The following is a 19,441-nucleotide window of genomic DNA, read 5'->3' as shown; positions in this document are numbered from 1 at the left end:
TACAAAACCCACGCTCTTATTACCGGCCATTATAATACAGAACGTGAGAATAGGGTTGTCTTTCACCATAAAATGTGTTCTAAGTGGAAAATAAACCAATTATTGGCCGGTATTTTAAAGCTTGTCAGGTATATATGCTCTTTTCTATCTTTTTTAAAATTTCATTAATGCATCCCATTTCTCAAGCAGAAGATATTTGCAGCCCGGTCGCCGTGAAAAGAACATTGAGCTTTTCAAAAGCTCATCTTCAAAAATAAGTCATTAGTTTTGTTAGTTGACCTGTGAAGTTGTTTTTTTGTGACGTCAACGCTTTCGTGAGTTGAATTGAACCGTTTCGATCAGCAACTTTGCAGAATTCCTCGCCAATTAAACAGATAGAAATTTGTGGCCAGACTCTATACAACTGAAGAAAGACTAATATAAATTGAACTATTACTAGGATTGTGTCAGCTCTGGTAGTATGGTAAGATATATCTGATGAAACATCTTTCAGCCTTTTCATTCATCACCATGAAAGTACCCGGGGTGTCATGACCAACACTGGGGTTCAAAACCGAATTCAGTTTTTTTTAAATACGGATGCTGTGCAAAAATGTTTGCAATTAATATATAAATTTTAGGCTCGTTCGGGATCGCGTGGGAAGCAAAAAACCCCCGATCAGGTTATCAACGAGGTGGCTTCGGACATTCTGGGAAAACTGCCTCCAAACTTCGACACCGAAACTGCACTAAAAAGGTTCTGAAGAATTCTCCCTCTCGGTTTAAATACAATAAAAATATCGTTAATCTTGTTGAATCAATGCAAATTTCAGTTCAGTGAGTCAACAGTTTTAAAATTCAATGATTCTAGGCCTAGTTTTATTGAACTGAACAAAATTATACGCTGAGGTGAAAATTACTGTCATTGAGATATATTGCTATTGTATTTATACCGAGAACTCGTAGGAAAAAAATCTTTTTTTTAGGTCTTATAAAAATTTATTCATTTTAAAAAAAATGTATACCAAAGAGAATTTTTTCGCAATTTTGTAGATATCCGACGGACTATAACCAGAGTATGAACACAGTGTTGGTTCAGGAGATGGTCAGGTTCAACGTCCTCCTCATTGTGATCAGAAACAGCCTCATCAACATACAGAAGGCAATCAAGGTATCATTGTAGTATTGCTAATTGGATAATTGCCGCCGCAATTATCGATACTACAGAGAGTATAATTATTTAACCGTCGACTTTGTGAACACTTTAGACTTAGTCTAAACTGACGGAATATTAAGAGAGCTATGCTGCGTAAATTGCGTTGAGTGAATGAATACATTATTCATAGCCAAATACTGCTGTGTATTATTTAATACACTATGGAGCAGGCCATACCGGTATTAATACGCGTACTAAGTGAAGGATACTGAAGCTATCCAGGCCGTTCTTCAGCAGCAAGCCTGAAACGAATATATGACTAAAGACGAGTAATAGTCGGCTCCACGAATGACCTAGGAATTGATTCGGAGCTAGTCATAAGTCTTGTGATTTTTTAGTCGTGTTGAATCATGTATAAACACACACGAGCCTAGAGCTTGCTGCTGAAGGAAATCAGTCACCAACTCAACCAGCGCAACTTAAGCCGCTTGAATTTCACCAAAAATTTCTCTCTCTCTTCCTCTCTCTGCTCTAAGAGCGAAACATCTACTCCTCAACTAAGAGGGAAATATCAGCAGCGATTGTAAGTCTGCCAATTTTATAGCAAAATTAGAGTTAGAGTAATGTTCACATCCAGCAGTAAGATGGATTCAATTTATTGATTAAGATTAGATACCCCGCCAGATTTTCAAGTAAGATTTACCCCTTAATTGTGCTCTATCCTTTCTGTCTATTTACTAATTAATCTTTATATCTAATCAATTTTATTTTCTAGCAAATAACACATAGATTTGGAAATTAGCAAAGAACATTGTGAGCGTATAGTGAGACTTATTCTAGCACGCAATTAAGGTCGCTACAATAATATAGGTTTAGCTCTAGTGTGGTAATTAAGATCAAGCGAATAAAATACCTACCACATCAGAGTTAAAAACTGGTGCGACGAGGAATAAAGAACGTCGGTTGCTCACACATTTAGGGACCTGGTGGACTTTTTGTGGCTAGTTTTCCAAACCAAAAACCCAGAGGTCACACAGGTTCTATGGTAGGGCCACATACCGCGCTATCCCAGTACCTGTGTGAGATGTTCTAAGATTCTGAACGTCTCAATTACGACCGAATAAAAGAGACGGGTTCTCCCCACAAAAGAACAGTCCACTGATTTAGTAACTTTGAGCACCGGTTCTTTGCTTCTCAGACCCAAATTTTGACATTGTAGGTTGGTTTGTTAAGCGCACACGCGAGACATAAAACTGAGGATAAATAACGAAAGAACTTATATTTGTGGAAAGCCTACTCCTTTGTTTATTACAAACTTTGATGATTTATTTGTTTCCTTCACAGGCGGATTTGATATGAATACGGGAAAAACCGTAATTTCGAAAAATAGTGTTAATTATTACAAAATGCAAGTCGGCACCGACAACAAAATAAGGTTGAACGGTTTTTACGAGACACCTAAAAACGAGCTAGTTGGTAGCCAACATTTTGGAAATCATAAAAAAATTCTTGAAAACGTTGGAAAAGACACTATCGATTATGATGCTCATATGCGTATGAAAATTAATTTCATGATGTATAAGGTCTATCGTGATTTGGAACAGTCTGACTTCCTTATTTTACAAAATATGTGCGAGCTCAGACGCACTCAAATCCAAATGATCAATGCATTGTCTTGCGAAAACAATAGATTGGCTGGATACATGTTAACCGGAAATCGTTCAATGTTTTTAGAAATTGAAGGTGTTATAGGTTTTCTATATCCGTGTCCAAAGAAAATTTCACCGCTTAAAGTACTTGATCGCTGTTACGACCGTATTCCGATCTTTTATGACGGAAAAACTATGTTTGTTAATCCTATTACGCGCCAAACATTTCCATTTGCAAATGAAATAGACTGTACAGATACTTTCAAAAATTTGTTTCAACTTGATTTAGATAATAATAATTCTTGGTATCAGTTGATGCCGGCGCCAGTTCCTTTTAAACCGCCCGCTGTTTTTGCTCCACAACAAATTGGTTATATTCAAAAAATCCCAGACTATGATTCTCGTCGTGCAGGTATTTACACTGTAAACCAGTTGAAAGATTTTTGGAGAACAATTTTACACAAATCTGCATCTAATTCAGTTTTGAAAAAGATTTCTCGAACAGTGCTTCAAAACGCACATGTAGACAATAGTCAACGCGATATCTATCGTGCCGCAGGCCTCAATAATCGACTATACTTAGATTCAATGTTGTCACCATCTTTTTTCCTTGATCACTTTAAGAGTACTTTTGGAGAAATTGGCTATTACATAGAAAGAGCCGGAATTTTATTTGCATGTTTCATGTAGATCAAGTTCTTGATCGATGTCGTAATTTTTGTTTTAAGAGCTTTCGAGATACAAAAATTGTCGAAAAACACTATTGGTTTTTGGAAAACACTACTAGGAGCCTCGTACAATTTGTTTCTACTTTCCATTGTAACATCAATTTATCAAACAACTAAAGATGATGAAAACACTGATAACAATACAAACAGTGAACCAAACAGAAGTCGATACCTCAAGCATACACCAGATAATAACATCTATCACGACAACAGTCAAATTGAATTGTCACCACTGACTGCCCCTGAAGTGGCATCACCTCTTATGCCAGAAATACCACATCTTTACCCTAAAGTTCCTACTGAGCAAGAAGTAAATGCAATTGCTCCCCCATAATTCAGTCATCCAATTTGTCTTTTTATACTTAATTTATCACACTTAATCAACTCTTATTAGTCTAACTTAACTGTTTCAGCATTATGATTTGAGATGCAAAACTTTAATGATCTTTTTGTATCCGAGTACCATAAGGGTTTATTTATTAAGTTTCACGAATTTTATGGACATATATATTACTCTTTTACACCTGCTTATGAAAATTTAGTGCATTTAAAAGTTAGCGCACCAAAATTTTCTGACTTAGTAGACATATTAATTTATTCAGACCACGAAAAATTTTATACTCTTAAGGAATTTTTACTTGATTGTGAATATGGTCTACTCGATTTAGGAAGCAACATCCACTTTCTTCTATAAAATGAGGCACCTCGATCCTCAGTAGTCCCTTCGGGAACTGATTAATTTATTGGCTATTTTATACGTTTTAACAAATTTTGCCTTATTTCTTAAACGTTTCAGAGAATCAAACGTATTCACAGTACATTGCAAACACTTCGGAATCTATCAGCACGAAATTATCGTTTTGGAATGTATTTTTACTATCAAGGCAGTTTAGTAAGACCTTATCAGATTAATCGATCTTTTACTATCCATTTTCCCTATCAAGTAACCCCACTCTAGAAGTTTTGTTTGATTTTGTAGACTCTTGGGACGAAGGTTCGATAACAATACAACAACAGCTTTTTCCCCCTATTGGAACTTTTTTTTGATGCTTTCAGAGCAAAATTTAGATCAGATCCCCATTGATATCTCCAACTGGTAATGATTAACATACAGAATAGATCCCTTACCCTTAAATTAAATAACATAAAATATATTATCCTTGGATTATCCACCACCCATAACTCCTTCATAATTTACATTCGACAACCCCACAGTATTTTAAATCACTATATAAATTTAAAAATTAGTCACCCCCAGATACTCGAAATAGCCCTATTCCTATCTTTTTATTCAAACGCTGAATTAACAATTAAGTACCCTCTTTGCTTATTTTAAATCATGTTTTTCCTTTTAAACCAAGAATTAGTTGAAATTTGTAGTTTCGTGAAAACCTTCGAAACTGAACCTTCCCTTCAAGCATTTATTTTAGTAAACCTGAAGAACGTCACAACCCAGAAAAAATCAACCCTCTCAGTCTACCCCACTTCAGTTTACTGGAACTATTTCCTTTACCTACTCGAAAACGAATCCAAATGTGCTAGAAATATCTCAACAGAAACCAATAAACTAATATAATTATGATCTTTCACCTAAACCAGCATTTAGTCAGAATAACTGACATTAAACGTTCCTTTATAGAGACTGATAACTATACCTCCCCTTCCTTAATAATTTATTATGTTAATATTGATACCCAACAAAATTTAATGAAAACCCTAACTCCTCTTTCACCCCATTGGAATTTCTTTTTGAAAATCGAAAAATCGCTCTTATTGAAATTAGATCAATTAAATCCCCCAAACAACCTCAATAACGAAACTATTTATCCATCTCGAGATTTTTAAAATGGGAAATTGTTTATCCTTTCGAATAGTTTTTCCCCTCCAGAACTCATCACGCCCCCCTATTGTCGAATATCGTGATGAATGTCCCATTTGTTTAAGAATTACTTCATGCTGGAAAAAATTGCACCCTTCCGACGGAGACCAACCCCCTCACCTAGTTTGCACTGATTGCAGAACTAACTTACTCAAACACTCCTCCCAACCAAACTGCCCCCTTTGCCTCCGCCACATTTATACGCTATCCCTTAGTTTTTATTATCGATGTTTTTGCTGCAACCAAATAAAGAAATGTGTCACCTCCTCCACTCACCCGCACATAAAATGTCACCAGAACCTTGGATATTTTGTGTGTAATCCCTGTGCCCAAGAGAAACATAATTGCCCCATTTGTTTGAAGAAGATTAACCCCCACGACGTTTGGTCGGAAAGTTCTTAATAATGCACCCCATTTTCGTCCCAATCCTTATTCTCTTCTTATTCATCATCGCCCTCTCTGTGGGCCTCCTCATAGAAGTTCTCCTCCTCCTCCTCCTCCTCATCTAACGACCCTTCATCACTAGCAGGTATATACTGCAACACAAAGAAAAACCCAGCTGCGCGGGTCGTCGCACGGAGGGGAGCCACGAGGTCCGAAACCCGATTTAGTCAGTTAAATCTGACACAATCTGTTCAAAGCTTCAAAACATTTCAATTTTTTGTTAATAAAAATAAGATATTCCGATTTTCAAAAACGGAGATTGTTTTCCACATTTCAATTCTTTCGAATTTTTCTTTTCTTTCTTTCCACCCCGGTGGGAGCTTCGCAAAAATTGATTCTGCACATAATGTGTGATTGTATTCCTGTACTCTAAGAGTATGATTTTGTTGGTACGTTAAGAAGTACGATTGTTTTCTTTTCAGCACAGCTAGATTTCGTTTTAACCTTTCTGTGTAAGTGTATTTATATTTATGTTTGACAAGATGTCCAAAAGATCCTACCAGACCGCAACCCCCACATTGCCAGAGGAGCAGTATGACCCGTTGACCAACTGGATGGCAGATCTTCCACCTTTAACAAAGAAATCAAGAGCGATCCATCCTCGCCAACGTGGCAATAACAACAACAACAACAACAACAAACAGAGGCAACATCAGCCCCAAAAACATCAACAGCAACATCAACCACAACAACACCAAAGACCACCAAACGCAAAGTATTCCCCGCCACTTCTCAAACACATTAACAAAAGTCTCATCGATGATGGACTTCCAAAGGGACGTGACTTTCCCGAGAAACCACAGCGCCTAGAGGAACAATTTGGACGAGAGCAGTTCCCCTTGAACGACAATCCACTATTTGTCAAGTCGCTTGACTACTCCCTCAGGCCAGAATACAACAAGTGGTGCCTTTCTGAGCAATCCATTATTCAAAATAAGACCACAGGCGAGATAATCTCGGTTCCATCGTCTGTGCTTCCTGTAATACCAGACTTCTCTCTGGTCCGATCGCTAAACTTGTGGAGACTCAGAAACCGTGATGTGAGTCAAAGGAAATATGAGATAGAGAATAAAGAATGCCACAGTCGCATCAACGTTCCTTTTGAAATGATTACGGCTTTTCCTCCACAAGATGAGTCGGTAGAAACGATCTCTTCAGACCAGCTTCTAATGGAAAACAATGAGTTCAGACGACAGCTCTGGAACTCAGAGTCCTCTGTTAGTGAGCTCCAAATGAAGCTGGATCGCCTCACTATAAGTGCACATGAAGAGAAGGAGCGATACCGAAAACAAAACATCCTGTCCAGTCAGATGCTCAAAATCCGAGATAACCAACAAAAGGAGCTGATAAAGAAGGCCGAGACCTTAATCGAAGCTAATAAGCAGATGGCCTCAGAACTTACGAGACTGAGACAGGAGAACAAAGAACTTAAGAAACATTCTACCATCTAACTCTAATATTGAAGTTAACTTTCTTAATATGTTCTATCCTTAAATGTTTGAATAGTATCCCCCCATTTATTTATACATAAGTTTCGAACGTATGTTTCTTTTCTAAATTTGGTTAAACTGTATTTAATCATTTTTTTTACCGCTATCCTGCTAACAAACTTTGTCTATCTGTCGATTGAAAACTTCAATTTTGTAAAGCAAAATATTTATTTCATATCAGCTCAATAACCGGTGTATTAATCAGTCTCCTTCTATATACTAATGTTGTAAACTTTTAACGTGTTTTTATCTCAATATGTTGCTTTTTAATTTGCAACTTTTTGTAAAAACTATTATTTTTTCTTTAATACTCTTAATGTAAACTTTGTACGATAGAGCACAATTTTTCTCTTTTTTAAACCGGGGTGAGCTGTAGTATTGCTAATTGGATAATTGCCGCCGCAATTATCGATACTACAGAGAGTATAATTATTTAACCGTCGACTTTGTGAACACTTTAGACTTAGTCTAAACTGACGGAATATTAAGAGAGAGCTATGCTGCGTAAATTGCGTTGAGTGAATGAATACATTATTCATAGCCAAATACTGCTGTGTATTATTTAATACACTATGGAGCAGGCCATACCGGCTGATTCACTGCCGCTATTAATACGCGTACTAAGTGAAGGATACTGAAGCTATCCAGGCCGTTCTTCAGCAGCAAGCCTGAAACGAATATATGACTAAAGACGAGTAATAGTCGGCTCCACGAATGACCTAGGAATTGATTCGGAGCTAGTCATAAGTCTTGTGATTTTTTAGTCGTGTTGAATCATGTTTAAACACGCACGAGCCTAGAGCTTGCTGCTGAAGGAAATCAGTCACCAACTCAACCAGCGCAACTTAAGCCGCTTGAATTTCACCAAAAATTTCTCTCTCTCTTCCTCTCTCTGCTCTAAGAGCGAAACATCTACTCCTCAACTAAGAGGGAAATATCAGCAGCGATTGTAAGTCTGCCAATTTTATAGCAAAATTAGAGTTAGAGTAATGTTCACATCCAGCAGTAAGATGGATTCAATTTATTGATTAAGATTAGATACCCCGCCAGATTTTCAAGTAAGATTTACCCCTTAATTGTGCTCTATCCTTTCTGTCTATTTACTAATTAATCTTTATATCTAATCAATTTTATTTTCTAGCAAATAACACATAGATTTGGAAATTAGCAAAGAACATTGTGAGCGTATAGTGAGACTTATTCTAGCACGCAATTAAGGTCGCTACAATAATATAGGTTTAGCTCTAGTGTGGTAATTAAGATCAAGCGAATAAAATACCTACCACATCAGAGTTAAAATCATTACACTATATTTTTTACCACTAAATTGCAATGTCAGCAATATCGTTCGAAAAAACGCCTCGGAACCCAATATGCACATCTAAATGCTGATGTTTGTAAATTGTATTTTTCAACGTTGACTTTTTAACCGTTTGACAGCGTTGGAACTTTATGGGAGTATCTGTAATAATAAGCTTTTCTGGTCTTCATTGCTTCTCTAGGTTTCACTGATTTATTCCTAACTTTGTTACTTTATATATTGCAAAATTAGTCCTGTTATAATTATAACGAGGGCCCCTTAATAAGTATTTGATTATTTTGTAATTTAATCTAGTTCTTGCAGAGGAGACTTTAGTCCGCAGTAGAGTTTTTCTTTTTTAGAGGATTTGTGTGATAAAATCAGCGTTTCTCACAGGGAAGAATTGTCGAGGCATCCAAAAAATTATAGATTGCATTTAATTAGTTTGTTATAACAGCGAAGCTGAGTGTAGAGATATATTGCGGTTCTTAAGTTTTCCTTTTTATTTTGGCGTCTCACGCTATTTTTTGTTCGGATCTTTTCCGTTAGTGTCCCCCCAGTACGTTATGCGCCCCCCAGTTGCAGGCCACGTGCCATTACATAGTAAATCATCATGTAAAAAATGGCACGTGCGTCCGGGGGTGCAAATAATATGCGCCCACTAAGCTGTGGGGCGCAAACGGAAAAGATCATTTTGTTCATGCAACTCTGGAGCTGATTTTAGTCTCTTGACGTAGTATGTTACGCGATTAAGCGGTAAGACTGATATGCTTGACTTTAATGTTTTCTAGTCTAATTTTCTGGTGCCTGAGCTGATCTAAAGAATAATGAGGTGTTCAGATTGTGCTCAGTTAGAGTATTCAACTGTCCAGATCAAGATTTACCGTTCTGCTGAATTATAAATCTCACAAATATTAAGCTTCAAAAATCTTGTAAATAATAACAACTGACAATAATCAACATCACTCTTGTCCCGTTGTTTAAAGATCATTAGGAGTCAAGTTTATGTGGTCATGACATCTTGGACGGGTAAAATGAATTCAGTTTACATAAAGTTGAAATCTAGTGTATAAAACACGCTCATCAGTGTAAGCTTTTGTTTCAACTGCTTCATAACTTCACTCTTTCAAATAAACGTATTTTTTTAAAACCACCTCTGTATACTCTAAACTTTTTCGCTATCTATTTCGTATAGCACGTAAGTCTATTTTGACAATCTAACGACGATGTTTTAGGATGCTATGAAGTTGTTCAGGTTGAAACAACTAATATATTTTAGATATCTTCTTGGTTTCATCAGCGCAATTATTGTCATTAATTCTTCAATAATCAAATTTAATCCTGAAGAATTGAACAGCCATTCAATTTAAAGATTAAGAATGGAGCATGCTATTGAAAATAAGGCATTTAAATTTGCGAAAAACTCTTTGGGAGCAAAGTTTTGCTCCAAAATTTTGATCCAGTTTCCCTGAAATTTTTTAGCTTTGCGGATTAACTAAATCAAATCTGAGCCTATTGTGTAGATGCTGCTGCATCAGAAATAAATGGGTAGCAACCTCTCATTTTTCAGTATAAAAGGCATTAATTTTTGGCTGAATATTTTCTTATATCGGTCACTGAAAAAAAACTTAGATAGTATCAATACTTTACAGTTGCTTATGACTCACACTTTTATTGTGTTCTTCATAAAAATCCCTCGATGTATCAAGCTTCTTGGATGAAAGAATTTTGGTTCGATTAAAAGTGAGTTTTTCATTAGGTACTCCCAAAATTTGATCCTGATTTCTGGGAAAGTTGTTTCCTTTTTTTTCTTCTGAAGTTGAAAATTGTTAAATCCACTCTCAAATATCGTCTTATCGTCCACTAATGCATTAACAATTGCATTAAAACAGCCGATATGAAACTAATTCATTAAAAAAATTTGGCGTGCAAATGTGCGCATTGTTGCTCAGTTGCATGTTTTGGCGTTTCTCAAACGCTCGCTGATTTAAACTTAATGGGTTTTCTCTACAGATTCAAAAACTGTGACCAAGTCGTTGCTCTTTTATTCAGACAATCATGCGCAAATCTGAGTGAAAATGTTTATTTCAAACGTAAATTCGTTACAATGCTTGGTTTAACGATGTTGATTTGATCCAGGGTCTGGTGGTGATGTCCAGTGATTTGGAAGAGGTATTCCAGAGCATGTTGAGCGGGAAAATCCCCAGAATGTGGATGGAAAAGAGTTATCCATCTCTCAAACCCTTGGGTGGATATGTGTCCGACTTCTGCGCAAGACTCACATTCTTAGAGGTTAGAGGGTTCTCCTAAGAGCCAGAATTATTATAAACAGGCAAAAATATTATAACGGTTTTCTTTCACAGGTGAAATAAAATAATTTATTAACTATATTTTTACACCCTCAAGACAGCGTTGGGACATAATTATGTAATTTTCAGCACTACATCACTAAGTTACTAAGTTCTACGTCACTGTCTGTTATGTGAACCAGTATCGCTGCTATATAACTTGTATTAGTTTTTCAGGCCGCAGCCTTTTTAAAACTTGTGATCACAAGGAGACAGCATTACTTGTACTTTCGGAATCATTGTGAATTAATTGACAAAATTGGTTAGTCTTTAGTCTTCGGAAGTCATTTGTCAAGTTAATGTCAAGGTAATGACTATGGGAATCATACAGGGATCATATATGGTTTCTTTGGGGTCAGACTAGGATCGTACTAAGAAATCAAGTATGGACAATATGGAGCATACATGATCCTTCTATAAAATCAACGAAACTTCAATCCGGGTAATTATTTTGCCCGGATCTAACAAGTAGCTCTTTCATAAACTGCCTAAGTCAATTCAAGCTTGTTTGCTGTTGTTTCTTAGTACATGCTGATTTTTTACCTATTTTATTTTTATTCATGATCTATTATATATGATGAAATTATATATGTAGACCGCATATGTAGACCGCTTACTATGTAGACTTACAAGTAAAACGTGACGGGATCTTTTTCGTTTGTGCCCCCCCCCCCCCCCCCAGCTTAGTGGGTGCATATTATTGGCACCCAGATGCACGTGCCAAATTTTACATAATTATTTACTATGTAATGGCACGTGCGGTGTAACATTGTAACTGGGGGGTGCATAACGTACTGGGGGGGGGGGGGCAGAAACGGAAAAGATCCAAGTAACTTTATGGACTGCTGACTTTCTATATAGGAGTGGTTTGAGAATGGACCTCCTGTGGTGTTTTGGATCTCTCGATTCTACTTCACTCAGGCATTCTTGACTGGAGTCCAGCAGAACTATGCAAGACGATATACAATTCCTATCGACCATCTCATATTCGATTTCGAGGTCTGTATTAATTTAAAAGTGAATAGCTGTGTTGACGTAAACTCACCCAATGATAGGGAAGTTTTGAATTATTTCAGCCGAGAAAATCAATTCGAAATTTCCTTACGTTTTCATCTCACCCAATGAGAACTGAAAACCAAATACTCAAGACAAAGTTGCACTAGTCATGATTACTGTATTGCATTGTATCACTGACGGAAATGTATAATAATAGTAATAATAATTTATTTCCGAACTAGTATATAAATATACAACACATTCGAGAGGTCACCAAAAAGGCCTGAGCCTGTCCATAGGATGGTGCCTCTATTAAGCTTGCAGAATAAAGAAGTTACCTTACGAATTTAACAGAATGCATTGCATATAGTGAATTCGTAGATAATGTCCGACCTTTCTTACCCGCAAGTTGACGCTAAAAGGGACAGAAAGACGAAAATTTAAAACATAGCCGGAAGAAATCCGGAAACGACTCAAAGAGCCGTCTCTACCTTAAACCTACTCCTTCAAAACAACTACTACCTACTAAAACCACTCATGAGAAATTTAAAAAAGCACACTTGAAAACACAAATCATGAAAAAAATAAGCTCTTAAAAACAACTTGAACTAAAAAAAAATAGAAAAAATTAATATTTTTTTATTTCAAAGCCACAAAAAGCCAAAGAAAAATTCTTTTGAACCAATAGAGTATTTAAATGCTCACAATACAATACGCAAGTGATATGAGGCTAAAAAACTGGTCTAAGATTATAGACAAAACGAAAAACAGCAAAAAATTTTTAAAAAATAGTTTAAAATTTTTCGATTCTTTTGTCATATTTCTCAACAAAAAATGTTTTATACCCACAAAACTGTAAACCCTTGGTATTTAAAGATGTATAACCACTTGGTACTCAAGTAATAAAGGTCTTTTTAAATTCTTCCTGGGGGCAGTAAAACAAAACAACAAGCAAAAAATCTCAAAAATTTGTCTAAAATTCAGCAAAATACCAGAAAAAGCTACAATCTAGCATAAAATTCATATTATTTTCCAGAAACCTTCAAGCAATTATCAAAAGAAGCCTAAAATTAATAAAATATCACAACCAAGTCTTTTAACCAAAAATATGAAAAAAAAACTGCGTTAAAAAGAGGCACGTGAACGAAAATTTTCACTTGCTTGCAAAACATTTAATCAAAAAACAGGGACGTGAACGAAAATTTTCTGCTTCAAAATTCACTCCAATAAAATTGGTTAAGGAAAGACACTTCCCCAATGCTCCTCTTTGAATCGTAATAAAAGGTTTGAATTCGCTCAACTATTCACTTTCTTCAATAAAAGCAGAAATAAAGACCAGCAGATTTTAGCAGCCAAAATTATAACCAACTCCGAAAACTTAATACCAATTGAGGGATATTTCAACTCCAGCAAATGTTAATAGAAACATTTATTAGCATAACATGCAACTATTTATTTCGCAAATACGAATAAAAGATCTTCAGTAGAATTTCTGAATAAAAATTTGCTCATTTTACAAATTTGGGATTTCGTTAAAATTATTTTGGGCAAATTAATATCGCTTTCCATACATTGTCAAAACGGAAAAGAAATCAATTTTTATGAAAAAATAAAAATTAAAAACTTGACATGCAACCGCAATTACTTGAACTTGTTTTTAACTTAAGCTAACAGGTCTAATAATTTTACTAATGATTTCAAAATATTCAATTTTGAAGACTTTAAAGAACTCACATAATGGGGGAATTGAAGTAAACATTTGTTAATATAAAATATTAGAAACAGTTTTAAAACTATAGCACCAAATACTTAATCTTGTTAGTGCGTTAACAGGTAAACTTTAATGAGGAAACTTTAAAACTAGTAAATTCGAGGTTTTGATTTCATCATTTTCGACTTCTCTATTGCAACAAACAAGGTAAAAGAATTTAAACGAGCTGAGTTTTAATTAACAAATGGAATGTGAGACCAATGGTTGCATCTCAGCTAGTTATTTAATATATAAATGCGTTTGAAATGCAGGAAGTTGGATGGCAAAAAATTTTAGTAGGTCAGTTAGAGACAATTTTCACGTGAGAATTTGGTTTTAAATCCATTCAGTGTCATTGTGTAATAGCGAATGCAAAATATATTGATCATCTGACTTAATTTACATTAGCCTAGTCCTGTATTATTGACGAAAAGCTGAACTGGATTACGAAAACAAAATGTTGTTTAAGTTTTGCAGAAATTTTTGGTAATACAAAATGAGAATTTATTTAACATAGCTGTAGTTGACTTCCCAGATTGAGATCTCGACGGCGTAACTTGACTGCGAACCGCTGAAAAAATGTAGTTACAATTAAAGGTCTGCAAAGATGGCTTAAATTTAATGTAAAATTTTATTTATTGGGCATTCTATGAGAAATTGAGCCAAATTTCTATGTGAGTAATCGTGTATATATAAAGGCAGTGCTACGCTGTAGGAACAATTTTATCTAAAGTTCACTGATTTGGATTCAACTAGTCTAAAAAAGCGAAATTAGCTTGGATCTAGCCAATTTTGAATGTGAGTTGCTTAAAAGAATAGTTTTACGCACATTAATTTTGGTTAAAAAAGATACTAAGGCAGACCAAAGGTGGCCTCTTTTTAGAGTCTTAAGGTATAAAGAGCTAGGGCTACTTATTTCTGCGCGCGAAGTAGGCTTACCTATATCTCTCAGACTAACCGACTCTGTAAAACATTGAAGGTATACTTCAATTATAACGATGTATAAAAGAGTTAACACCGGAGTCAGATGCATACACATCGTGCAACTACTCTAATAGACTGACTATAGTTAGTGGAGTTAGCGCTATATAAAAGAGAATAGTGTATTCTCATTCTCTGATTGGCTGGAGGTGTACATCCAGTATTTCTACTGCTACAAAACAAAATAAAAGAAATCAATGTAAAACCAGCATTATGCGCAAAAATTAAAACTTCGAACACCACACAAAAATACGCAAATCGAAAATTTTTGATTAAGATATTCGCTCAACAGACTTTCAATGATACCTCTCATATTTTTCTAAGATAAATAACGAATTCGACTGAACGAAAATATTAGAATACCTTCACCTTGCAAAGAGAGTAGAGACAAAAAAATTCTACCAAAAAGTTCTCTAAGTTTGTGTTTCAATCAAGATTACAAGACTCAAGGTAAAGCCACTTCGAAAATCTGACTTACATCTCGAATAAATGCCAGATTTTTTCAGTGACTCAATCAGAGTCACCTAACTTATATTTGTGAGATAGCAAAGCACCCTGACACGGGTCTAGGAAATAAACCCCCAAGGAAAAAAAACCCCACTCAACTTTAGATAGGAAATAAACCCCCACGGAAAATAACCCCCACGGAAATACCCCCATTTTAAACCCCCATTTTAAAATCGAATTTTGGTCGTTATTATTTGTTCGGTTGTGATAGTTTCATACCAAGTCCCACGGGCCGCTGAGGCATGGCCATGGCCCACGAGGCTTGGCCAAACGCGCTAAATGCGCAGCTCGTTGAGAGTAAAGTGGGGGTTTGTTTCCGTGGGGGTTTATTTCCTATCTAAAATGAAGTGGTTTTTTTCCGTGGTGGTTTATTTCCGCAACCGCCCTGATGCGATTAGGTAATGGACGATAAGGAGTATAAGCAGCCCCCTTCTGATGGTGCGTACGTGAAGGGACTGTTCATGGAGGGTGCCAGGTGGGACAGAAAGATCAAACGCATCAACGAGTCACACCCTAAACAACTACATGACGTCATGCCTGTGGTAAGAGCAACATCAGAACAAATTAAAAAAACAGCTTCATTTCAATTCAAACCGCTGCTGAGCTGAACGTGATTAAAACTTGCCGCAGCTTCATAAAAATTGCGCTCTGGTGTTTTTCGTTCTTCTTAATATATTTTTTAAGATATTAACAGGGTTTTAAATTTACGAGAATGCGAGAATGTTATTTTTTGCAAATATAGGTTGAATTTTTGTCGGCAAATATGTACCATAAACAGTAACACTTTGATTCGAAAACCGAATTCCGAAAAAAAGTCTCGAAAACACTCAATTTCTATTTCTTTGTATTAACTTGATAACTAAAAGATTAACTAAAGATTAATATGTGACTAAAGTTATTAACTAAAGATTTGATATGCCAAGACACACACACATTTTGTAACGCAGGTTAGTGCGGGTTAAAAAACTTTTTAAGAAATTGTTTCTATTCATGTATTTCTCGGCCTGTTCAGATCCAGTTGAAGCTGATCAATCTTGATTAACTTGAGGAACTTTTACGAAGTTGCGACAAATTATATTAAAACACTCACGTGCGCATTTCAAAATGCTGAAAGTCTGCAGCGCCAGAAGTCAAAATGCCAGAAGTTGCTACTTAGTCAGAAGTTGAATTTCGTTGACTTTCGTCATTTTAAAACGTGCGCTTTTCGTGTTTTAAGCATGATTAAGTGACTCCAGGGCAGATACTAGGTGGGTTTAATAGCCCCGTGTATCTGTCCTCTCCGAGATATCTTTTGTTATTATGATATGTAATAATGTTGATAATAATCTAAGTAATTAATTGTTGATTTAAATTGATTTATTTTATCATAAAAAAGGAGTAGTTTATTCTTTCTTTCTTTCTTTCTTACTCTGCAGACGTCACTTCGAAATTCTGACTTAATATCTCGAACAGCTTCGCGGTTCTCGATAAACGCCAGAAGTTCTCAGTGACTTCAAGCAGAGTCACTTAACCATTACATCACGTTCAGCTCCGCAACTGTCTGAGTTGAAATGAAGCCAATTTTCACAATTCAAAGGATTTGATTTGTATTGGGGCGCTGTGTTGTTTATAGTTTTTTTTCTTTTCTGTTCAGATCCAGTTGAAGCCGATCAAGCGTGACCAACTTGAGAAACGACTGGTTTACGATGCGCCAGTGTACAAGACCTCAGAGAGACGAGGCACTCTCTCGACCACTGGACACTCCACCAATTTTGTACTAGACATGCGACTCCCAACTGACAAGGCACCCCAACATTGGGTGCAACAGGGGGTGGCGTTGCTATGCCAACTGGACAACTGAACCCGAAAAAAAACGAAAAAACTGCACGGATAGATATCTTCATAAACAGCATAAAATGTTTAATAAAGGTTAACAAATAAAATGGTTAATAAAGGAGTTATTAACTGCAGATGATAATTAGAACTCTAAATATGTTGCTTGGACAACTGCAATCAAGCACAGAAACCATTATTTATAACTCTGAAACCATTATTGATAATGTTCACTGCCGACTGCAATATTTGACAACTTGATGACAAACTTGAGAGCTGCGATAAACGCATAAATGGTTACTCTAATAGCAAGATTAAATAGTTTGCATACTGCTTATGTATCATTACTGCTCAGATGACAAGTTTAATTTGTTGCTATATTTGTTATTTTTAGCTTTTTTACTGCCCGCTGTCAAAAAATGACTACACTAATGGACAGCTGTTCACCTAAAATCAAAGGAGAAAAAAACAAAGTAAAAAATGTAATAGTAAAGTTTTCAGTGATGTATTCTGTTAGTTTGGCTTTATTTCTCTGCAGTGCAAGTTTTTGACGATCATTTTCATGCTAAAACAACTGATATACTGATGCTGCTTCTGATGTTTAAAACTTTTTTTAAAAAAATTATAAACTTTTTAAATAATGTATTTGAATCCGTAGTTGCTTATTTATTTGATTATACCATTAATTTAAATAACATCTCATGTGTTTCGGCTGATTTGCATAATTTTTTATAGTTTGAAATGCGGCGCAAAATATTATACATTATAGTCCTAAAAGATTTTTTTAGAAAATGTGAATGGGGGTCGTCTTAAATCACCAAAATTTTTGAGATACACATTTTTTTGAGATTGAGTTGAGACTAGCATTGAAGGAACGTTTTCAAACCGAAATTTTATCCAGACTTACAAATGTTGAAACCAAAGAATCAATTTTATCTAGTATATTGATAGTGGAACAATTTCAACCCCGGATTACTAATCATACACAATTCTTAGTAGTCATACTAGGTCAAATATGGTTTCTTTGTAGTCATATATGATTTCTTAGAAGTCATATATGATTTCTTAGTAGTAGTCATACAAGGATCGTACTAGAAAATACGTTATTATTTGTATGACATCATATATGATTCTTGTATGATTACTCAGAAAAGGTGACACGGGACCTTGAAAATTTATAACTTTCTGTATATTTCATGATGCTTCTTTTATTCCAATTCAAGCATGTAAATTTCAGCAATACAACCAAAGGTTAAACATTTACAGATTGCGTATTATTAATTCTTTTAGTATAGTTTGTAAACATATAGGGATAAATTTTGTTTCATGTTTGGCTGTTGGTTTTCAAACGTACAAGTAAATTAAAAATGGCCCCAACGTTCTGTTCAAAGGAACATTTTCATGCTGTGTTCTCAAAAATTCTGTTAAACTATGTCTTTATCTTATTTTCACTGTTGATTTTATTTGACATGAGGTTTTGATGCTGTATAATCAATAAAATGTATTCTTAGCCTACTCATTTAACCATCACTATATCAAATCATTCATTTTAGCCGCAAACAAATTGAAGAAATATTTTTGAGAAAGTTTTAATTTAGCTTATATCTTCATGCTTCATTTAAGCGAATGTCGACAAAAAAAATTGGTATTTCGTCAAAATGTAGTAAATTTCGACAAAATGTAGTCAAATTATCATTTTTAAAGGTTGGATGTATATTTGATTATTAAAAAATTGTATGCATATTTCAGTATATTCTACGTTTCAGGTTCAAAAAATGTGCTGGTGATGTTCATTATTTATAAATAATTTGGGACTTTCTTGTAAAAGCCCCCCCTCCCCTCCCCCGCTTAGTGAACAAGAACCCCCTCCCCCAATTACACAAACACATGTATTTTGTAATGATAATTGTTCGTTTAGCCGATACGGTTGCAGTCAATGGAATTAATAAACGAAATGCAGGTTTGTCCACCCATCTTGATCTCATTTTATGAAAGAGGTAATCAGATATCGATTAAAAATATCTGCTATAATGAGAAAGAAACAATTTTTTAACTGGTATTGGTAGCCGGAGAAAACCGATAATCGCAATTCGAGAACTAGGAAAAGTATTTGATTTTTTTTCTTATATAATACTTGTATGCAGTGTTGTATCTGAATTTATGATGTGCAGTTTAAATATAGTTCTACTTCTGTTCAGCCTGATTTATTTAACCCCCGTATATTAACATCACACTTTTTTTTACCTTTAAGCCACATTCACCCCGCCAAGTTTTTACCCGAAAACTTTTTCTTCGAACCTTACCAATCTTTTTAAGCATTAATCCCTCAATTAATTACCCAGTATCTTTTATTGCAAATAATAATTGTATCAATCACCTATAAGCAATAAAAATCGGGGTGAAATGGCGAGAGGGTTGAAAT

General features: G+C 35.3%; 1 pseudogene; it reads left to right on the top strand.

Moving 5' to 3' along the window:
* LOC142348566 (dynein axonemal heavy chain 7-like) overlaps nucleotides 1-17,817 on the top strand; it is a 460,211-nt pseudogene extending 442,394 nt beyond the window's left edge.
* The last annotated feature ends 1,624 nt before the right edge of the window (nucleotides 17,818-19,441 follow it).

The sequence above is a fragment of the Convolutriloba macropyga genome, chromosome 10 (genome assembly GCF_964194025.1).
Source record: "Convolutriloba macropyga chromosome 10, txConMacr16.3, whole genome shotgun sequence".
NCBI classification, from domain to species: Eukaryota; Metazoa; Xenacoelomorpha; order Acoela; family Convolutidae; genus Convolutriloba; species Convolutriloba macropyga.
The sequence above is the reverse complement of the archived record's forward strand: the minus strand, read 5'-3'. Positions and strand labels throughout refer to the sequence as shown.